Below are 11,773 nucleotides of genomic sequence, written 5' to 3'. Positions count from 1 at the left end.
GAAAATTCCCATCCCAAAACCCCAAAAGATCAAATTAACATTCTAAAACCCCAAATTCCCATCCCCAAACCTCAAATTCCCAATACCAAAACCCCAATTCCCCATTCCAAAATTCCAATTGCCCATCTCAAAATCCCAATTTCTCATCCCAAATTCCCAATTCCCCATCCCAAAATCCCAAATTCCCATCTCAAAGCCCCATCCTGCTTCCTGCATCTCCCTTCTGGAAAATTCCTAAAAAAACCCCAAAAGTTCAAATTGCCCATTCCAAAATCCCAAATTCCTCATCCCAAAATCCCAAATTCCCATCCCAAAGCCCAAATTTCTCATCCCAAAACCCCAATTCCCCATCCCAAAATCCCAATTTCCATCCCCAAGCCCCAAATTCCCATCCCAAAGCCCCATCCTGCTTCCTCCAGTTCCCTTCTGGAAAATTCCTTAAAAAAACCCAAAACCCCAAATTCCCATCCCAAAACCCCAATTTCTCATCCCAAAATCCCAAATTCCCATCCCAAAACCTCAAATTCCCACCTCAAAACCCCAAATTCCAATCCCAAATTCCCGAAACCCCAAAATTCCAAATTTTTCCCTGTGATTTTTGCAGTTTTTCCCCAGTTTTTCCCATATTTTTCCCAGTTTTCCCCCTATTTTTCCCATATTTTCCCCAATTTTTCCCCAGTTTTTCCCTGTATTTTTCCCAATTTTCCCTGTATTTTTCCCACTTTTCCCCAGTTTTTCCCCATATTTTTCCCAGGTTTTTCCCATTTTTTCCCCATTTTTTCCCCCATATTTTTCCCAATTTTCCCCAGTTTTTCCCCATATTTTCCCGTTTTTCCCCATATTTTTCCCAATTTTCCCCCAATTTTCCCCTGTATTTTCCCCAGTTTTTCCCAACTTTTCCCTGTATTTTCCCAATTTTCCCCCCACTTTTTCCCATATTTTTCCCTGGTTTTCCCCAGTTTTTTTTCCATTTTTCCCATTTTTTCCCCAGTTTTCCCCCATATTTTTCCCAACTTTTCCCTGTATTTTTCCGAATTTTCCCCGTTTTTTCCTGCATTTTCCCCAGTTTTTTCCCATATTTTTGCCAATGTTCCCCCAGTTTTCCCCCATATTTTTCCCACTTTTTCCCCAGTTTATCCCATTTTTCCCCCAGTTTTTTTCCCCATATTTTTCCCTGTTTTCTCCCAGTTTTTTCCCATATTTTTCCGAATTTTCCCCCAGTTTTCCCCAATTTCCCCAGTTTTTTCCTCTATTTTTCCCAATTTTTCCCAATTTTTCCCCAGTTTTTCCCCCACATTTTTCCCAATTTTCCCCAGTTATTCCCTGTATTTTCCCCCGTATTTTTCCCATATTTTTCCGAATTTTCCCCCAGTTTTCCCCTGTATTTTTCCCAGTTTTTCCCCATATTTTTCCCCAGTTTTTCCCCCAATTTTTTCCCAATTTTTCCCAGTTTTCCCCTGTATTTTTCCCAGTTTCTTCCCATATTTTTCCCAATTTTCCCCCATATTTTTCCCAATTTTCCCCTGTATTTTCCCCAATTTTTTCCCATTTTTTCCCATATTTTTCCCACCCCAGCACCGAGCTCAGGAACCACCACGCCCCCAGCACAGCTCCGCCTCGGCAGGCACAGCCGGATATTCCGGAGCAGCCGTGGGAGTGTAAATATTCCATAGTGAGCCAGGAAAAAAAAAATTTGGGAAAAAAAGGAAAAAAAGGTGGAAAAAGTGTTACTAGAGAAACGGATTGACACGGGAATGGCTGGAAAAAAAACCCGGGATGGAACACCGCCGGGAATGGAGCCTGCTGTGGTTTCCATGGCAACCAGCGGTACAGCTGGGCAGGGATGTCCCTGCTGGGGACACTGATGGGTGTCTTGTCACCTGTGGGCAGCTGGCAGTGCCACCCTGGGGACAGGGGGGACATGGGATGGAGCAGAGGGGTGGGGAGGACAGGGATGGATGGATGGATGGATGGATGGATGGATGGATGGATGGATGGATGGATGATGGAGATGGATGGATGGATGGATGGATGAATGGATGATGGAGATGGATGGATGGATGGATGGATGGATGGATGGATGGAGATGGATGGATGGATGAATGGATGGATGGATGATGGAGATGGATGGATGGATGGATGGAGATGGATGGATGGATGGATGGATGGATGATGGATGGAGATGGAGATGGATGATGGATGGAGATGGATGGATGGAGATGGATGGATGGAGATGGATCCATGGAGATGGATGGATGATCCATGGATGATGGAAGGATGGATGGATCCATGGATATAGGGATGGATCCAAGGATTCGGTGCAGGATGTGCAGAGATGGACACAGGACACCTGCCCTCCTCCTTCTGCTGCCACAAGGATGTCCCCAAGTCCTGTTCCCTCCATGGTGACATTTCCCACTGTCCTCCTCCCTTCCCACCCGGACAGCTCCTCCAATCCCTTCTGCCATGGGGACACAGCACTGGGACACCTGTGGGACTGGGACGAAGATGCTGCAGGGACAGGGACACCATTGGGATGGAGACACCACAGCGTCAGGGACACCACTGGGACCAGGATGGGGACACCATCGGGCATGGGATGGAGACACCACAGAAATGGGGACATTGGTGGGACAGAGATGCTGCAGGGATGGGGACACCACTGGGACCAGGATGGGGACGCTGCCAGGCTGCAGGGTGTCCCTACTCCAGGTGATTGGGGCTGCCCCTGGAGCAGGGACAGGGCATGAGGAGACCCCTGAGACCCTCGAGACCCCCTGATTCCCCAAACCCCCTGAGCCCCCCAAACCCCCGAGAACCCCTGAGTCCCCCAAACCCCAAAACTCCCTGAGCCCCCTTAGCCCCCCGAGCCCCCTGAGGCCCCTAAGGCCCCCAAACCCCAAAACTCCCTGAGCCCCCCCGAGCCCCCCGCGCCCGCCGGGCTCACCGGATGCTGAGCAGGGGTCTGGTTTTGTGCACCTGCACGTCACACATCGGGCAGTACTTGTTGGTCTCCAGGTAGCGAACGATGCAGGTCTTGCAGACTGGGGGGACAGAGGGACACGCCGTGAGCCAGGGGACACGGGGATATGGGGACACGGGGACACGGGGACACGGGGACAAGGGGACACGGGGACATGGGGACAAGGGGACAAGGGGACAAGAGGACAAGGGGACACGGGGACACGGGGACAAGGGGACAAGGGGACACGGGGACAAGGGGACACAGAGACAAGGGGACACGGGGACAAGGGGACACGGGGACACGGGGACACGGGGACAAGGGGACATCATGGGGACACGGGGACACGGGGACACGGGGACACGGGGACAAGGGGACACAGGGACACGGGGACACGGGGACACGGGGACAAGGGGACAGAGCCCCTGTGCCACCCCCGGGACCCCCGACCAGCCTGGGGACAGCACCCCTGCCCATTCCAGCCCCATCCATCCCCCCGCGGGGCGGTGTCACCTGGCGCAGGTGGCTTTGGGGTGGCCGCGGGGACACTGGGGACACAGGGGACACTCACAGGAGTGCAGGCACTCCACGATGGTGGTGGCGTCGATGAAGTAGCCTCCGCACAGGGCGCACATCAGGTGGGGGTTGAGCTCCGTGATCTTTATCCGGGTGGTCCTGTGCATCTTGGAGCACAGATCGGGTCAGCCCTGCGGGGAAACCCGGCAGTGTCACACCGAGGGGACCCGCGGGGGTCACCTCACCCCTCGGGGGACACCGCGGGGGTGCCTGGTGCTCCCTGGTGTCACCCACGGGGCACCCTCAGCTCTGGGAGGGGGCAAACTGCACCCAAAAATGTCCCCGTGCTGCCCAGCCAGCTCTGCATCACCCCGGGGTGTCCCCAAGTGTGTCCCCAAGTGTGTCCCCAAGTGTGTCCCCAACACGCTCTGGGAGGGGACAAGTCCCCACCTGTGGCTGTGCACGCCACAAAGTGTATTTATTCCACACGGAAAAGGCATTTCCAGCCAAAATCCCATTTTTTCCCCGACAGAAAACCCCCAGCCTGGGGTTGGCCATGTCCCCCCGGCCGGGTGACCCAGCAAGGCCAGCTGGGCAGGTGACAGCGCGGTGACAACTCGGGAATTGTCACCTTCCCGCTGCTCCGGCGCTTCCATGTTTCCAACGGGAACCCAAAATCGCTGCGGTTTTGTTGTTTCCATGGCAACCGCGATACTCGGAGAGCGGCCAGGATATTGTCACTGCCACCCGGGACAGGGGACAGGGGACCCTGGGGGGGTGGCGATGTGGGCATGGCGGCGGGGCTGGGACAGCGAGTGCACCCGCGGGGACACGTGTGACACACGTGGGACACATGGGGACACACATGGACACGCAGGGACATGCAGGGACACAGAGGGACTTGCAGGGACACATGTGGGACACACGTGTGACACATGGGGACTCACATGGACACATGTGTGACACACAGGGACACGCATGGACACACAAGGACACACGTGTGACACACAGGGACATACGTGTGACACACGGGGACACACAGGGATTTGCAGGGACATACATGTGACACACGGGGACGCACATGGACACACAGGGACATATGTGTGACACACAGGGACACACAGGGACACCCATGGGTACAGCACATGCACACAGGCACACCCACACCAGGGATGGGGACACCACGGGGACAGGGACAGAGATGCCACAGGGACAGGAGAACCACAGGGAGCAGGATGAAAGTGCCACAGGGATGGAGGTGCCCAAGGGACAGTGACACCTCTGGGACGCTGCAGGGATGGGGACATCACTGGGATCGGGATGAAAGTGCCACAGGGATGGAGGTGCCAAAGGGATGGTGACACCTCTGGGACATTGCAGGGATGGGACATCACTGGGATGGAGATGCTGCAAGGATGGGACATCACTGGGACCGGGATGGAAGTGCCACAGGGATGGGGACACCACTGGGATGTTGCAGGGACAGGGACACCATTGGGACACCACTGGGACACCACAGGGACACCACAGGGACACCACAGGGACACCACAGGGACACCACTGGGACACCACTGGGATGGAGATGCTGCAAGGATGGGACATCATTGGGACTGCGATGGAGGTGTCAAAGGGATGGGGACACCTCTGGGATGCCATAAGGATGGGGACACCACAGGGATGGGGACAGCACTGGGACACCACTGGGATGGAGATGCCACAAGGATGGGGACACCAGTGGGACTGGGACCGAGATGCCGAAGGGATGGGGACACCACAGGGATGGGGACACCTCTAGGACGCTGCAGGGACAGGGATGGGGACCTCGAGGACACCCCCGTTGGAGGAGCAGTGACCAAGCTGAGCTCTCCTTGCTGAGGGGCTCAGGAGCACCAGGGGGGTTTGGGGACACCGGGGGGGCTTGGGGACACCCGGAGGTTTGGGGACACCCGGGGGGCTTGGGGCCACCGGGGGGCTTTGGGGACCCCCAAAGCCCCTCCCAGACCCCCCTCAGCCCCCTGCGCACCCCAGCGTGGTGTCCCCAACCCCTCCCCATCCCCCAGGTGACAGCGATGGCACTGCCAGCCCCCTCCCCACGGCTGGCGTCCCCTGTCCCTGTCCCCCCACCCGGGACAAGCCCGGGCAGTTCCTCGGCTGCGTTTTGGGGCGAATTTGGCCTCTTTCGGCGCTCGCCGCTGGCGGGAGGAGGGAGGATGAGCCACCGGAGCAAACCGGTTCTGATAAACCGGGAGGGAACAGCCGCGATTTCCTGTGCCGGGAGGAACCGAACCCCCCGCGACCCCCGGGACCGGCCCGGCCCGCTCCTCAGCCCGGCATGGCCGCGACTTTCGGGCTCTTTGTCCCCGTGGGTGGGTGGCGGCGCGGCACGGTGTCCCCCGCTGTCCCCAAAATCAATCCCGCCGGGCCGCCGCGGGTGGGGAAGGACGTTTGAAAGTCACCGGGAAGTCACCCCCGAGCGGCTCCCCCTCCCCGCGGGACCCCCGGCGGCGGCGGCGAGCGCGGGAGAACCGGCACGGCTCGGCCCGGAGCGGCGGGGACACGGCGGGACAGCCCCGGGGACACGGCGGGACAGCCCCGGGGACAAGGAGGGACAGCCCCGGGGACAAGGCGGGACAGGCTCGGGGACACGGCGGGACAGCCCTGGGGACACGGCGGGACAGCCCTGGGGACAAGGCGGGACAGCCCCGGGGACACGGCGGGACAGCCTCGGGGACAAGGCGGGACAGCCCCCCGGCGGGACAGCCTCGGGGGCACGGCGGGACAGCCCTAGGGACATGGCGGGACAGCCCTGGGGACAAGGCGGGACAGCCCTGGGGACACGAGGCTGCCGAGGGGCCGCGGAGGGACGGGAGAGGAAGTCCTGCCGGACACGCGTGACCACAGCCGCGGGGTGACACGGAGGCGCAGAGCGGGATGTGTCCGCGGGGCGTGACAGGCGGCGGGCAGCGCCACGGACACGGGGGGACACGGGGTGGGCGCGGACACGCGGGGACACGGACAGGGATGGACACGGACAGGGATGGACACGGACACCGGGTGGTCATGGACACAGGATGGACACAGACACGGGGGACACGGACACGCGGGGGGCACGGACACGGGATGGACACAGATGGACACAGCGTGGACACGAGGTGGTCACGGACACGAGTGAGGCACGGACACAGGATGGACACGGGGTGATCACGGACACGAGTGGGGCACGGACACGCGGGGGGCACGGACACAGGATGGGCACAGAGTGGACACAGACACGGGGTGGTCACGGACACCCGGTGATCACGGACATGGACACGGGGTGATCACGGACACGGGGTGGTCACGGACACCCGGTGATCACGGACATGGACACGGGGTGATCACGGACACGGGGTGGTCACGGACACCCGGTGGTCACGGACACGGGGTGATCACGGACACAGAGTGGACACGGACACGGGGTGGTCACGGACACCCGGTGATCACGGACATGGACACGGGGTGATCACGGACACGGGGTGGTCACGGACACGCGTGTCCCGCCGGGGGTTGGCCCGGCTGCGGCAGCTCCCGCCGGTTTTGGGGACACGCAGCCCCGCCGGGCCCGGGGGTGGGGCAGCCCGGTGGCCCCGGGGTGTCCCCTCGGTGCTCGGGGCGGCTGGCAGCGCGGCCCGGTCACTCCGCCCGCCCCGGGGGGGTCCCGCCGCGCTCCCCCCGCCGCCCAGCACCGACCCTGCCGCGCCGAACGCGGGGAGGGGGAGGCAGAGAGACCCCCCCGGGCTGTCAGCGCGCCCGTGCCCGCCGGGGGTCCCGGGGCTGGGGGTCCCGGTGAGGGGGGGTCTCTGTGCTGGGGGGTCCCGGTGCTGGGGGGTTTTGGTGTTAGGGGGTCCCGGTGCTGGGGGTCCCGGTGCTGGGGGTCCCGGTGCTGGGGGGGGTCCCGGTGTGGGGGTCTCTGTGCTGGGGGGTCCCGGTGCTGGGGGGGGTCCCGATGCGGGGGGGTCCCGGTGTTAGGGGGTCCCGGTGTCCCGGTGTTGGGGGTCTCGGTGCTGGGGGGGTCCCGGTGCGGGGGGGTCCCGGGGTCTCTGTGCTGGGGGGTCCCGTTGCGGGGCACAAAGCGGGGGAGGCGGCGGCCATCGGCCATCTTTGCGCGGGGCCGGCGGGGCGGGGGGGGGACACCGGCGGGGCTCGGGCCGGGGGGACACCGGGGCCGCGTCCCTACCTGCTGGCGGCGGCAGCGGCGGCCCCGCGGCCGCCCCTCCGCTCCCGCCGCTCGGCTCGGTTCGGCTCGGCTCGGCTCGGCTCGGCTCGGCTCGGCTCGGCTCGGCGCGGCGCTGCGGCCGCGGCCCTTTTTTTTTTTTTTAATTTTTTTTTATCCCCTTCTCTCCCTCTCCTTTTTTTTTTTTCTTTTCCTCCCTCTTTTTTTTCCTCCTTCCTCCTTTTTTTTTTTTTTTTCCTCTTCTTTTTTTTTTTTTTTATTTTTTTTTTTTTTTATTTTTTTGCCACCTCCAGCCGCCGCCAGGCCCCGCCCGCCGCACGTGACCTCATTCCTTTGGGGGGCTGCGGAGGAGGGGAGAGAGGGACCGAGGTTGGGGTGACCCCCCTGCCCTCCCCGCCACGCCCCCAGGCGACACCGCGACCCCCCGAACCCCATCCTCGCTCCCCGCCCGGAGCCCCAAAACCCGCCCGATTAGCCCCAAAATGCTCCCCAAAAAATCCCTCGGGAATCCCCCCGGGGGTGATTTTAGCACCAAAATTTGGGATTCGGGAAAGGCGGGAGGAGAGGAGGGAAGAGAGGAGATCGGGAGGGAAGAGGGGAAAAAGGAAGGGGAAATGGAATTGAAAGGGAAAATGGAAAATTGGGGTGGAGGAGAAAAAAATAAAAGGGAGGAAAAATAGGGGAAAGAAAGGAAAGGAAAGGAAAGGAAAGGAAAGGAAAGGAAAGGAAAGGAAAGGAAAGGAAAGGAAAGGAAAGGAAAGGAAAGGAAAGGAAAGGAAAGGAAAGGAAAGGAAAGGAAAGGAAAGGAAAGGGGAAAATGAGAGGGGAAAAGGGAGGGAAGATAGAAAGGGAAGGAATGGGAAATTGGAGAAAAGGAGAAATGGAAAAGGAGGAGGGAAAGGAGGAAAATAGACAAAAATTAGAGAAAATGAAAAATGGAAAAGGAGGGGAAAGGGAGGGAAGGAAGAAAGGGAAGAAAAATAATGGGAAATTAGAGAAAAGGAGAAATAGAAATTGAGGTAAATTAGGGAAAAGGGAAAATGGAAAAGGAGGGGGAAGGGGGGGAAAGAAGGAAAATAGTAGGAAATTAGAGAAAAGGATAAATGGACAAGAAAGGGGGGAAAGGAAAGAGGAGAAAACCAGGAAAAGTAAAGGGAGATTAGGGAAAGAAAGGGGAAACAGGAAAATCGGGGGGAAAGGAAGAAAAAAAAATGAAAGGAAGGTAAGAAAAAATGAAGGGAAATTAGAGAAAGGGAAAGATGGGAAATGAGGGGAGAAAAACAGGGAAATTAGAGGGGAAAAGGTAAAATGGAAAAGGAAACAAGAAGGAGAAAAGGAAAGGAAATGGGGGAATAAAGGAAGGAGGAAAAAAAAGGCAGGAAAAGGGAAGAAGAGTAAAAAATAAATTTAAAAAGAAGACGTGGAACGGAAATAAAAAGGGGAAGAGGGACAGGAAGGGCAGCGAGCGGCGCTGAGCGAACCGGGAATTGCCGGGGCGTTCCCTGCCCGTCCCGCCCGCTGCCTGCCGGTGTCCCTGCCCGGTGTCCCGGTGTCCCGTGCCCGGTGTCCCGGTGCCTGTCCTGGTGCCTGTCCCGGTGTCCTGTTCCCGTTCCCGGTGTCCCGGTGCCAGTGTCCCGTTCCCAGTATCCCGTTCCCAGAGCCACTTCCCGATGTCCCCATATCCCATTCCCGCTATCCCGATATCCCAACATCCTGATGTCCCCATATCCCGATATCCAGTTCCTCCTATCCCAACATCCCATTCCCGATATCCAGCTATCCCCGTATCCCGATATCCCATTCCCGCTATCCCGATATCTCGTTCCCGCTGTCCCGATTTCCCATTCCCACTATCCTGTTCCCGATATCCTGTTCCCGATATCCTGATGTCCCGATATCCCGCTATCCCCATATCCCGATATCCCCATATCCCCATATCCCCATATCCCCATATCCCATTCCCGGTATCCTGATATCCCATTCCCAACATCCCGATATCCCACTGTCCCGATATCCCATTCCCGATATCCCGCTATCCCATTCCCGCTGTCCTGATATCTCGCTGTCCCCATATCCCGATATCCCGCTGTCCCACTGTCCCGCTATCCCCATATCCCAATATCCTGCTATCCCCATATCCCAATATCCCCATATCCTGCTGTCCCGATATCCCCGTATCCTGATATCCCGATATCCCCATATCCCAGTATCCCGCTATCCCATCTCCTGATATCCCCATATCCCAGTATCCCATATCCCGCTCTCCTGATATCCCGCTGTCCCCATATCCCGATATCCCCATATCCCAATATCCTGATATCTCGATATCCCCATATCCCGATATCCCGCTGTCCCACTGTCCCGATCCCCATATCCCCATATCCTGATATCCCCATGTCCCGATATCCCGATATCCCACTGTCTCACTGTCCCAATATCCTGCTGTCCCGATATCCCCATATCCTGCTGTCCCGCTATCCCATATCCCCATATCCCCATATCCCCATATCCCGCCATCCCGATATCCCCATATCCCCATATCCCCCTATCCCCATATCCCCATATCCTGCTGTCCCGCTATCCCATATCCCCATATCCCCATATCCTGCCATCCCGATATCCCCATATCCCCATATCCCCCTATCCCCATATCCCCATATCCCGCTATCCCGATATCCCATATCCCGCTATCCCGAATCCCGCTATCCCACTATCCCTCTATTCCATATCCCCATATCCCTCTATCCCGCTCTCCCGCTATCCCGATATCCCATATCCCGAGATCCCGAGATCCCGAGATCTCTCTATCCCATATCCCGATATCCCCATATCCTTCTATCCCGATATCCCATATCCCGATATCCCGATATCCCTCTATCCCATATCCCGATATCCCATATCCCGACATCCCGCTCTCCCACTATCCCGATATCCCATATCCCAAATCCCATATCCCGCTCTCCCGCTCTCCCGTTCCACTCTCCCGGCTGAGTCCCGCCGGCGCGGGGCGTTGCCAGCGCGGTCTCTGTGGCGCAATCGGTTAGCGCGTTCGGCTGTTAACCGAAAGGTTGGTGGTTCGAGCCCACCCAGGGACGGAGCCGCTCCTTTTTCCCCTCTTTTCCCGGGACGGACCGGGCCGGACGGGGAGGAAATCCCAGCGGCAGGATGTCCAAAATATCCTTTTGGGACATCAAAATCCGACTGGAAAACTCGTTTCCATCCAAATTCCTTATTTCGCCTCAAAATTAAACTGACAGTCTGCAAGGCTGAGCTTCCCAAAATTCTTGTAAACTTTATTTCTGCTCCCTGCTCGCCCTGATTTGGTTTTCATCCCAGAATTCATGAAGTTCCTGGTTTAATTCATCCCAGAATTAATGAAGTTCTGGTTTAATTCATCCCAGAATTAATGAAGTTCTGGTTTAATCCATCCCAGGATTAATGAAGTTCTGGTTTAATTCATCCCAGGATTAATGAAGTTCTGGTTTAATTCATCCCAGAATTAATGAAGTTCTGGTTTAATCCAGGGCACGAGGCTGGGATGATCCCTGCCGCTCCCATCTGGCTCTGCCTGGGGAGTTCCCAGCAGGCAGAACATGAGCTCTGACTCCTTTTGTGATGGAAAACACTTTAAATTACAATTTAATTTATTTTTTATTATTATATTTGTTATTGTATATATAATTTTATATTATGTATTATTATACCATTATATTATATTATATTATATTATATTATATTATATTATATTATATTATATTATATTATTATATTATTATATTATTATATTATTATAGATTTTGTATATTATTATATATTATTTATATTTGTTGTTATTATATTTATTTATTTTATTTTATTCATTTTATTCATTTTATTTGTTAAAATATTATATTATTTACTTTAAATTTTAATTTAAAATTTGGAATTAAACACTTTAAAAACGACACGGGCTGGGCTTGATCCCGGGATGAACATCCCCAGAGCTTTCCCTGGATCCAGCTCTGCCCCTGGTGCCTCCAGGAAAATCCCAAACACACAGATCTCATTCCCAGGAAAATCCCAAACACACAGATCTCATTCCC

The 11,773-nt window shown here is 56.3% G+C and overlaps 1 non-coding gene across 1 annotated transcript; it reads left to right on the top strand.

Annotated features, from left to right (window-relative positions):
• Nucleotides 1-10,712: 10,712 nt before the first annotated feature.
• TRNAN-GUU (transfer RNA asparagine (anticodon GUU)) lies at nucleotides 10,713-10,786 on the top strand. Its single transcript has one exon. It is a non-coding gene; the product is annotated as a tRNA-Asn (tRNA).
• Nucleotides 10,787-11,773: the final 987 nt, after the last annotated feature.

The sequence above is a fragment of the Lichenostomus cassidix genome, chromosome 27 (genome assembly GCF_008360975.1).
Source record: "Lichenostomus cassidix isolate B80296 chromosome 27, HeHo_3.0, whole genome shotgun sequence".
Taxonomy (NCBI): domain Eukaryota; kingdom Metazoa; phylum Chordata; class Aves; order Passeriformes; family Meliphagidae; genus Lichenostomus; species Lichenostomus cassidix.
Note: the sequence above shows the minus strand (reverse complement) of the source record. Positions and strands in the feature narration are given on the sequence as shown.